We start from the raw sequence: 12,343 nt of genomic DNA, 5'->3' as shown, positions 1-12,343 counted from the left end.
CCGATTCATTCAAAAAGAGGTAGAGATAGAATCGCTGACATCTCTGTCCCGTCTACAAAATGCATTTCACAACCAAACACACGCAAGAAGTGACATGGAAACAATGCCATCACTTGTGCGAGTTATTGCACGAGACTGGAATTGTTATTAAACATATAGATAAAGAAAGCGTTGTGATCCAAAATTGTATGTGCACTGATTTACAGCGAAAAGGAGAAAAAGAAAAAAGATTATGGAGGAGGAAATTGCTTGAAAGACACAGGGATCAAGGATAGTGTTCTGCAAAGAGTTTGAAGTAAATACATTTTCCAATATGCTGCTGTTGCGGATGAACAAGCAACTTTTTGTGCTTCATTTCTGTTTGATATAATCGTGAATATATATATATTAAAATACTGATATTCTGGTCTAGCTCCTCCCTGAACTTCAGCTGCAATGTATCTTGCTCTCTCATTGGACATCGCCAGCGTGATTTTTAGTCTAAACCCATTTCACACAGCAGACAGGTCCAGATATTTAGCATGCCAAAAATCTCACGGGCGTCGGCAAGGCATCAGCGTTTTTGTCAGATAGCGTCTTTGATAATTCCCACTGCGTGATCGTCACTCTCGTGAAAAAGGTTCCGATTTGCCTATGATTTCAGGTATTTGTTTGATTTCGCAAAACCGTTCGGTGAACCAAGATCGGGGCTAAAAATCAGGCAGTAACTCGGCATTAGCATTTTAGCACTTCTGGTTCCTGGAGTTAATGTGTTTTTAGAAATGGCTAAAGTTTGTGGTCAACTCAAGTTAAAGCCATTTTCTATTTTTTGTCTACTATTTTTTTAAGATGATACATGCCTTGAAAAAGGCAGTTGCTAACAAGTGGCTGGATGAGAGGCTGAGGAGATTAAACGCCATCACACCAAACCGGTAAACTCAGTCTGCTTTTACAACCTCATTATGCTTCAATTTGTGCCCTTATAAACTACTCCAAACATTTTTTGAAAATGTTTTCAGATAAAAAACTGAAAGTGTTTTTTGTTTTTGGGTTATGCTGAAGTCGAGCGACCTTTTTTTTCTTCCATTTATAGCCTACCTTTAGCCTTTTACTCCTGGCAATTGCATTTAGTCTTCAGAATTCATTAAACTTGTGTTTATCTGTAACAATTATCTTGATGCACAAGTATCATAAACTTGTGTTTTAAGCTTGTCATAAGCTTGTTTTTATCCAAAAACCTATGGGAAAATTTTAATCGAGGGAACCAGTGTTATGCTAACAGCCAGTCTGCCTACAATGGGACGTCATACATGCACCTATACAATAGGCTTCATGCCAGATGTCACATATACAAACAATAAAACAGATCTCATTGCATCCGCTTGTCTGAGAAAGTGTTAACAGAGTACAAACTGACAGCATATCTATGGACTTTCAAGGTAAACAGCTAACCTAGCTGTTTATTCTATTTACATATCTAAATGAGATAATAAATGGGAATAAAAATAAAAATAAACTTTTAGATTTCAATCAGCATTTGCGATAAACACTGGTTATCTTTGCTCACTCTTCTGAAGGAGGCTCTATAAAACGGCTTGTTTTATATTTAAAGGTGCCCTAGAATGAGTTGAAACAATATTTAAAATTGTTCTCTTATATCTACATATGGGTATGTGACTTATTTAAGGGTTAAAATTGTCCAGATATGGTTTTACAGGTCCATTTACAACCCCATAAATTGTCCCTAGGATATAATGGTCTGTTTTTGCCTTATTTGGAAGAGTCATGAATATTAACGTTGAGTTCGCCTCTGATTGGCTGTTTCGCTGCGGCTCCTTTCAGAGAAAGAAACACACACATCTACTGTATACTAATGTTGATAATGGAGAGATTATGCATCCAACCTTAAGTTTGATCCTGTTTCCGACTAAGAGATTGGAAAATTGAGATTGGAAATGGACGCTTTTGAGTGGCAAGTTTAGTCTTTATTTTCAGTAAGAACTGCAAAATGTAACGTCAGTACTATAACTTCAGCTTACACTAGCATATAACATTAACTTAACACGTTAACTCATATTGTCAACAGTCACAAATTTGTTTTTAGCATTTAAAAAACATTTTATTCACTGTAATGCATCATCGTTGGTTTTACAATGATAGCTTCTTCACTTTGAATTTCTAAACAGCGAACTGTGTAACGCAGTTAGGTTGTATAAATATATACAAACAACATATATAAATATGTTGTTTATACAGTACAGTAGCCTACAGTTTTTAAAAAAAAAACTAATTGACAATGCGTTGTCAAATTACTACCGTTTCAACTTAAGTGGTGATGACGTTACCTAGAAGTATTGAGTGAGCGATCTGTAAGCAACTAAACTAACATAGTTAGCTCTAGAGTTATGTGTTGTTGATGAAAATAGCCATAGGCTAAATTATAATTCTATCCAACAAAAGGGATTGCCATATGTATCTACGGTTGTATTTTGTAGATTTGTATGACAACACTGGTAGGAAATAATATTAACTTTGACATTTGTCATACTTGGAGTTTCCTATTGTTACTGTACTAGCATCTTGCGTTGGATCTAGACAACACAGGGGATATTATCGTTAATGTTGCCTCACTAACAAACTTCCAGTTTAAACAGAAATTGTTTAGACAGTCAATAAGTGGATAAAATCACTACTTACTACTCACGGGATATAGTTTGAATCGCCGCTTCTCCAGTATCAGACGCTGAGTGAAACCTGCTATAGTCCAGGTTAGAAAAACTGCATGTCCGTGGTGAAATTGGCCTAGCAAACAAACAACTTTTAATTGAATTGTTGCGGTATTCGGTTATAGATCAACATGCCTGTTGACAGCTTTGTTCAGTGGGAAGGGTATAAAGTCCTCACATCCCCTACACAGCCTGGAACATAAGATCTATTTCCATTATCTGTTTTGCTATCCTCGCGTGACGCATTCTGCCGTATACAAATGTTGGGGACGTATTTATATTGATCCCAGCGATTGCGTCACAGATGGTGTTATGTTGAGAATTGCCTGCTTTTCCTTGGTGTTTTTCACAAACAAGATTTACATATGAAGGAGGAAATAATAGTGTTGTTAATGGAAGGCTATTGGCCAAGTTAGGCTGGCTGTATTTAGAGGTTTTAATAGTGGTTTAATTTCACAGTAGTGACAAACAGTGCCAAAGTTTAGGGCAAACACGGTGGTTACCTGAACGTCACCAATTGAAGGAAGGTCTGGGAGTCGTGGATGCTGATTGCCCGCTCATTGTGGTGGCTGTGATAAGAGCTGTCCCCAGAGAGTGGGAGCAGCTTGTGTGGTCTCGCAGAATTACTAAGAATAAGTTCTCAGACACATTCTAAGTTTTCAGTTTAGAATTGATTAAGAGTTTAAAATTGATGCCACGGGCCAAAAAAAGGGCACGTATCTAATCAGAGGTCAAAAGGGCAGTCGCTTCTGTGCACATGACTTAATCTAGTGTCTAATATTGCTGGATGTACATCTTGATGGCCACTCTCATGGTATCTCTCATGGTATTTTACACAAAAAAAGGGGAATCCATAGTAGAACCTGGAATCTACTTCATATTTATTAGTCAGTGTAATATATCATACTGATTCACATTTCCAACTCATCTGAGGAGACAGTTTCCCTCCTACACGCACAAAAAAAAAAAAAAAACACTGAAAAAAATAAATCTGTCAAGGCTGAGCTGATGCACAGGAACCAATGAGTCACCATCCTGAGATGCACTGCAGTTTTTGCAATCCAAAGAAAGAGGCTACACAACATGCCCAAACCAGGGTATTGGCAATAGCAAAAACTCCCAGCCAAGACTCACCAATTCTCAGTGCATATAATGGACTGAAAAAAATTAATAATCATAAACTTACTCATTCTCTGTACTGCTATATACATGTACAATGTGGATTGCACCTGGCTGCTGTACAGGGTTCTTTTTAATATAACCTTATCCAGATAACAAATATACTGTAGTCTATATTTGTTTAGAGAAAGATTGCATTACCGGACCTCATCGCTCTGCTGTGCAGCTTGTAAAGTACATTGAAACCTGCACTGTACTAAAGCAGTAACTCAAGCCAAGGGGTTTTGTGTGAGCGATACCTTGACACAGATATACAGAAAATACTTGGGAAGCTCAAGATGATACTTTTTATAATTGTCAAAGCCAGAAAAGCTACATTTTGTATAGGAAGCTGCTCAGAATGTCATACATATAAATTAAATGTAGGTGATGTAAAAATTTCTTACAAAAAAAAAGTTACAGCTGATTAATAGCCAATGGAAAAATCAATTCTGATTGATATTTTTTCTGGTTTCCAGAGGTGGTGAGCAAGTACATATTTTTTATACAATACATTAAGTGTGGGGAAGAGAAGTGGGCATTTAAGTGTGAATTCAACTATGCACTGGTCCTCGTGTCTATATTTAGCCGAGTCAAACTAATTGCAAAGAGAGAAAAAAAGAGAGACTGTTTGCAGGGGGGAAGGACAGGTGACAACAAATGTCAGCAAGATGATAGATAGGAACAGCAGTGCAGCAACACTAGCAGAAACACATTACACGCACTTTCATTAACAGGAATTATCCTTAACAAAAACCTTTTTTAAAAGGTCAGCATTTAAAAAAATATGGTAAAGTTATTAAAAATCAGTGTAATGGTGATCCTTCTAAAAAAAATGGTCTATTTTCAACAACACCTTCCTGCGGGTTTAACATCCTCTTATTTCAACTAGATAAACTAGACAACTCCAATGTAACATTTTCAGGGGCATTTTTATGTTTGTAGGTTTCAGTTACAGACAAAATATTTAAGCAACTCACACCCATTTTCAATGCCACTTGAATCATACAACACTCAAGCAAGAACCCAGAACACATTTTAAATGATTTCTACTAGCTCGAGCTGATCTAGTGAGATGCATTCCAACCTATGTATTCCAGGAGCATGAGTACTGTCCATTTTATGATTAAGACTTACATTCGTTACCATATTATCTATTGTGGTATCGATTGTGCTTTGTGAGTATATTTTACAAAACTTTATAGCAGTCTAACTTTTACCTGATTTTAAATGTATAGAAATTAATTAATATGCTATTGGGATTGTAATCTGAGCCACTCTTCCTCATTTTTTGTTATTTGTTTAAAGGGACAATGTAGGTCACAAACAAAATTTGAAACATAATTTAACCTACATATTAATCATCTCTGCTACTTTAAATTACTTTAAGGTTTATGAACACACAAGTTGCCAGCTGCCCTCAATTAACAATTAATCTCATTATCGTCTGACTGCAGGGCAATCAGACAGTTTAACAGTGAGAGAAAGACTGGTACAATAGAGAGCTGATGGAAGACCAACAAAAGACATAATATAGGGCAGGCATAGTGTGAAATAAAATAGGTTGAGGGGAAAACAAATGACCAAGTATTAGAAGTTACACAAATGAACAGATAAATGTAATCATTGTGAGCAACACAAACATGAAACCCATGACATTAATTCCTCATATTAAAAGTCCATTCCTTCCCCTGCCAAACACAATAAAAAGAGCTAATTTTACCTTGTCTCTCACAGCTGAGGGACCATGATCTCATCCACTCCTCACAGTCTACTTCTACTGTCTACTGTTTTCATCCAACTCAAATCCAACAGGTGAGAGGCCTCATCCACTGGTAAGCTTCTGTATCAAAACATGTAATCCACAGCCAAGGAGAAGAGAGAGAATCCTTATGCGGCCTATTTTCATCTGCTCACTTCTTGAATGAATCTAATAGTTTCTGAAACTTGTGAAGCACAATTCAGACTTGCTTGACCACACACCCTCCCTCTGCACACTCACAGAAGCTCTGACAGCAGTTGTGGGTTTCCAGCCACTCCTACTCACCCTTTCTCAATCTCTATGGCTGTCGCCAGGCAACCGGGTTCAGGGGAGGTCCTGTGGGTGGAGCTGAAAAAGCTGCACACTGGCTCCCGTCTAAAGCATTTGCATGTGCAGGTACACCTAATCACTGTGGCAACAGCAAGGGCATTCGTTTGGAAAGTTGAGAGGCTTTGGGGCCTGAAACATGAATAAACTCAAATCAAGAGAGGACCATTTCCAGATCAAGTTTTAAAATAAAATGTAAACAGAACTTTTTTCTAACTGTCAAATTATTTGTAACATCACAATACAAAGGGAAGTCAGAGAAGACACTATTAATTGCAACACACCACACACAAAAGCATCAGACGTCACAATTTCACTTCCTACTTTGCAAGACTACTTTGTATTGTGTGTGTGTGTGTGTAGTTTGAGCATGATTCATTGTGAAACTGGAATTGTGTGTGTGGTTGTATTGCACTATTGCAAATTTGGAAAGTTTAAAAGAGCAACAGTCTCTCAGAGGTGAAAATTACTCTTAAACTAATGTTACACTGCTTTGAAATCTAATTGAGAAACAAATTAGATGTACGAAAGCACTACATGCTAATACATTTCCTTGAACTGTCCTGTTTCCTCCCACCCTGCATCATTCTAACAAATGACAGAGGATTACTAAAGCCCAACACTTTGTCTTCTGATCCTTTTTTTATTTTCAGTTCCTGTCTGTCACCTTATATCATGTTTCTCAGTGTGTGTTTAGAATTATCTCAGGTAAATTTTCACCTTCCACACCTGTCTCCGGTTTCCAGCTTCACGTCACATTAACACAACTGACCCCAAACCATACACGAACACAAACCGCTCTTTCGACCAAACCTCTTGAGGGAGTTTCAAAACAAACACATTACTACCTTTATGGCTCTCATTTGAACAGTTGTATCTTGTTTCTTCTGGTATTTGTCAGTGGAACAAAATGCATGCTAATTTTGTTTCTCTCTGGCCTTGGATTTTATCTTGCACATTTTAGCTTCTTAATAACAAAAAGATTTAGGGACGGTGAAGAAAGATTGATAAAAAAAGAAAAAGAGAGAGAGATGAGAAAAAGGGGCTAATGCTAATTATCCGGAAAGGGATCTCTCATGCCCTCCCTGACAGAAAGAATTTGGTCACAGGTCCACCAATGGCTGCTAGCTATTTGTTTAAATGCAATTTGCTAAAGCTTTGTGCTCCTTTCCTTGTAAAGGTTATCAGTGATTCTATTCAGACTTTGCAGTCCAGAGTATAACTCACATGGACTGAATAAAAGCCTCCAAAATGGTTTTAGAATACACCCCCCGCCTTTTTTTAATCAAACAAGTGTGCAGTTCTCAAATATTTAGAATGAATGTGTGTTCTTAAGATATATTACCGTCCATACAGATAAAATGGCAAAATGTATTTGAGTGTTAAGACAGAATGTGATTGTTTCAGTTTGATAAACAAAAGTTAAAAGTGAATCATTTAATGTAGCAGTAGACATAACGTTCTAGATGTGCAAGAATCATGTTATATATTTAGCAAAACTACAGAAAAAGCTCATTCAAACAATGACTTTGGTCACAGGTAACTAGTTACAGAAATAAAGACAAAAATAAAGTCAATAGGTTCAAGTTGGTCATGCATATTTGCTGTACCGATCAACAGAACTCAAGAAAGAATGGAGACTAAAGATGTGAAGGAACAACTTGCTAAACAAAATCAAGCTAATGATTATCAGAGGAGGTCATTCCTACAGTTAATACTACGTGCCTGTGCAAATATGCACACAGAGAAACTGAGAACAAACAATCATTTAGGCTAAGACCAAGCATGTTCACACAGACCTTGTTAAAATGGAAGGAACTGTAAGTCTGATAACCAAAGGTGTAGATTTATTACCCAATCTATTTACCAAGCTTGAAGAATTCTAGTGATGAAGTAACATCTATCACCATATAAAATGCTTTTCAGGCCAATAACGCAGCTTCACTCCAGCATATTCCAGCCAAAAAATAAATTTAAAAAAAGCATTCAGAACTGGCAAGGTCATCAAATTGGTCAATGTCTTTTGATTCCTAAGACTCCCTCCTGCCTGCACATGCAGACCCCCTGCAGTTTGCAAGCTCCAAGTCAATTCAAATTCCAGCGGATTTACCCCCATGAACAAATATTCTTCACATGGGGTCTACACAAAAGAATTCGATAAAGCCTCAGCTGTTCCAAGAACCTCTGCATAGCATTTAACTAAAACTAAGCAATATTACATTGAATCACATATAATGAAATATACAACTTGCTCAGTAAAAGCTGCTTTGTTCAAAAAAAAAACTTTCAATGGAAATCAGTTCATTTTTTTATCCAGCTTCTTGTTGTCTTGGTAGATGACTAATTAGCCTTCCACTCCAGTTTTTAGAACATTGAAAGCTAACAATGGGGCTAGAAGCTCACAGAACTGAGCTGCTTGTAGAAAAATCCCCTCAGCACAAAAGCACCTACATGCTGACTTTGTAGTCACAGGAAGGATAAAGGAATCAGTCAGAGGCAGAAAGACGTCAGGCATAAGTGGAAAACGCTGAGGTGGAACTCTTCCTAAAAATGTCTCTTACTGTAAAAAGTCTCTGTTTAATATGTTAAGGCTTCTACTTTGTAGTTGTAAAACTATAACATATGTATTTATTTATTTTTAAGGAAATTTAAGGGGTGTTGGTTTGGTTCATAGGGGATATTTCATATTTATCAATTTCACTTTTGATGATAATTAAACACCAAAGAAAATACAAAAGGTTTTGTTAAAAGTCCCATTGAGTTATTATTCAGTTGTCAATAACTGCAACAGACAAACAAAATCAGGTTTTCTTTCAAAGTTTCTCATGTTCTTGGGTGGCTGTGAATTTGTTAAAAACTTTTTATTTTATTTTATTTATTTTCAGGTCACAATGACAGCATATCAGTTTGTAAGGAGGCCACAAGGATAGTGTGCTTACTGAGCAACATAGGCTTATTGTTTATAGTAGGCTACAATATTTATGAACAGGAAACAGTAATACAAAATTAAGAATAAAATATAAAAAAATACAAAAGTATAAAGACAGTTTAGTCATAATAAATGACAGATTATGGAAATATTTGTATCATTATGAATAATATAAAAAAAATATCAACTGAGTTTACAAAGATATTGCACTTAGCAGTGAGTATTGGCACATATGCCTTAGGAGACATTTATCTGCTCAAGAGGGGAATGGCCTGTGGTAAGAAGCTGTTCCTGTGCCTAGATGTTCTAGTGCTTAGTGACCTGAATCTCCATCCAGACGGCAACAGTTCAAACAGGTGGTGGCTAGGTTGAGTGAAGTCTGTGATGATTTTACCTGCCCTCTTTCTCACTCTGGAAGTGCACAAGTCCTGGAGGGTGGGCAGGAGAGCAGCAATAATCCTCTCAGTCCAGACGGTCCGTTTGTCCTCTTCTTATGTCCGATTTGGTAGATGAACCAAACCAGACAGCTCCAACACCTCAGCGGCAAAGGAAGTGCAATCTTTGCTGGGCTTCGTTTTTTTTTTTTTTTTTTTTTTTTTACAATGGATTCAATGTGAGTGAGTGTCCTTAAGGTCATGAAGAGATACTATGGAGCCTAGGAACCTGAATGACTTCAGACTGGCAGAAATAAACACACTTGGTAAAGAAAACAAAAGATCTGTTCTAAAACCCAAAGAGCTTCCTCACAGTTTGTTGCCTCACAGTAGCATCCTTACCATCGGGAAGCCTCAAGTGGCTGATTCAGAACATTTTACAGGCTGCAATGCAATTTATTTCAGATGTCATATTTAGATTTTGATGTTGGCACATTGCTAAGCAGTGCAAAACAATGAGTCTTACAAAATGAACTATGGTTTTACTACAGGTTGTGTGTTTACAACCACATAACAACAAAATGAGTTTCTTTTAAAGGAAACATGAAAGAAACATATATTTTGAGGTAAATGCCTCTTTTTTGTCTGCCTTCACCACAAAGAATGCATGTAGTTGTGCCTAAAAGCTGATCATAGCGAGATTTCTTAAGAATAAGTTGCCTACATTTTGGAACACCTTTTGTACTGGCTGTGGTGCCTTAAAATGCTTCTTAGGTACACTGTAAGCAGAACTTGCACATTTTTATTTTGTAATCATACATTTTAATTGCTCTAAACATGTAATATCCGAGTAAGCTAAATCATACATTAAGCTTAAGCATATCATGTAATCTCACATTTTTAGTAGTTGAAACTTGATGCAAACTTGCTGAATGAGGACAGCAATTTAATACATTTAACATATCTGCTCTAAAGCTCAGCTCATGCTCCACTTGCACCCACCCTACAAAAACAAAACAGAAACTTTTCTAAACTATCATACCTAAACATTAAATACTACTAAATCTCCATTTGACATTAATCTTACACGCACACGCACACGCACACGCACACACACACACACACACACACACACACACACACACACACACACACACACACACACACACACACACACACACACACACACACACAACAACAACATAATATAACACTTAATTTTGGCATTTACTGTCCCTTTTGAGTATCATGGCAAAGCATGCTGGGGAAAAAAATCCCAGCCCAGTTTTGGTTAAATTGAAAGATGCACTATGTAACTTTTCCATCCACTAGATGGCGCCTATTCTAAACAAAGGCGTTAGTTTGATGACACCAAGTTTGAGTGCTGAATCTTGGGACATGTAGTCTTTAATTCACAGCCGCTGGAAAATAATCGGACTCGGGCAGAAATCATGTTCATGGATGCAATTTAACGTTACTGTAGTATAAAGCAGAGCAGGGCCGAGTGTTGTGGAGCTAAGCAAGGCCGCTGGAGCGATTGTTAATTAGATGAAAGCAACACACCTCACGAGCAGCAGAACTTTTATTATGCCATAGTCACCGGCGCCATTTTCATGAGTATGAGGTAACACAGCTGTTTATCATATAAGATTATATAAAACAAAATTATATAAAATAAAATTATATATTATATTATATATAGATGTTACTCTGTGCATTTTTTAGCGGCTGCTATGACACTTGTTGCACACTGCAGTAAGGTAAAGCGTTTCTACAAAATAGAACTGGAAACCAGGGGTAACGCAGATATGATGCAATTGACAGACGACTCCCTCACACGTCCCAGTTCCTTGGTTAAAATAGCAATTTTCTCATAATTTACAAACATTTGAGATAATGTAAGTACATTTAAAAAATGTGAAAAAAATGTAACACTGGCCTAGTGATTTTTGGATATTTTACTGCATTTTTTTTCAGTGCACTTTTAAGTTAGTCTAAATAATAATAATAAAAAATCATAAAACTCAACACAATGAAACAAATTAGATTACTTAAAATTGGGTTAACAGTGTAGGAAGCTTATTAGGATTTTGAAATAGATAGTTATTGTAGTGAAGTGGTATAAAAGAAGTTTCACTTGGAAGTAAATGCAAAATCTAGAGATGAGCGTTTCACTTTCACTGAAGGTCACTACTTCCGGGTTGTAGCCTTATTAAAGGGGGGGGGGGGGGGGGTGAAATGCTGTTTCATGCATACTGATCTTTTTACACTGTTAAAGACTTGGAATCCCATACTAAACATAGACAAAGTTTCAAAAGTTAAGGTGGACGTTTGATGGGAGTATTTCTTTGTCAAAAATACTACTTCCGGTTAGTCATAAGTTTCGGCAAGTTTTTTTCGATCATGGGTCCACTTGACGTTAATAGGTCGGTAATTTCCTTGTATGGGCCTTACGGGCAATTCTACCGGAAGAGCGTGAGAGAGAGAGGGCAAGTGCGAAAGCAACAGGCTACCCCCATCAAAGCCCTGGCTCGTAGGCTGCGCTGCACAGGTGACCAAAAAAGTGCGTTTTTGGTTGCCAGACCAAGACAGCACTGTACAGATTGCCAAAAAAACCCGCGTTAAGGCAACAGTGGATGGAATTTGCTTTTCCGGATCAGCAACTGAGTTCCGCAAAGGTTTATGTCTGTTCACTACATTTCGGTGCCGACTGTTTCATAAACAAGGCCCAGTTCAATGCCGGATTTTCCGATCGCCTAATGCTGAAGGATGGAGCAGTCCCAACGATAAAGGTCCCAACGTTAGAACCGCAGGCGGTGAGTAAGACTGCTTCAAATGTTTGTGTTTTTGCCTATGCCCATCAAGTAGCCCAAACATGATCACGTATAGTTAATTGATCAATGGAGCATGCGATGTGTAGTGCGTGTACATTTGTTTAGCTGGCCACTATATGTGTAACTTTATGTTTGTGTATTGTAAAAGCACTCCAAACAACAATACACAAAGAGTGGGGAAAAATGATATACTAAATAAGCGCGCTTCTTCATTCAAATGCGCTACTATTCCATGTGTTTCTATGTAAACACTA

At 37.3% G+C, this 12,343-nt stretch overlaps 1 protein-coding gene across 3 annotated transcripts in view; it reads right to left on the bottom strand.

Moving 5' to 3' along the window:
• rab11fip4b (RAB11 family interacting protein 4 (class II) b) overlaps positions 1-5,871 on the bottom strand; it is a 47,224-nt gene extending 41,353 nt beyond the window's left edge. For all 3 annotated transcript variants that reach the window (XR_010908604.1, XM_067459481.1, XM_067459482.1), the window contains exon 1: positions 5,587-5,871. The gene's annotated coding sequence lies outside the window, so the exon portion shown is untranslated. The remainder of the gene's footprint in view (positions 1-5,586) is intronic.
• Between the last annotated feature and the right edge of the window lie 6,472 nt (positions 5,872-12,343).

The sequence above is a fragment of the Pseudorasbora parva genome, chromosome 12, assembly GCF_024679245.1.
Source record: "Pseudorasbora parva isolate DD20220531a chromosome 12, ASM2467924v1, whole genome shotgun sequence".
Taxonomy (NCBI): domain Eukaryota; kingdom Metazoa; phylum Chordata; class Actinopteri; order Cypriniformes; family Gobionidae; genus Pseudorasbora; species Pseudorasbora parva.
Note: the sequence above shows the minus strand (reverse complement) of the source record. Positions and strands in the feature narration are given on the sequence as shown.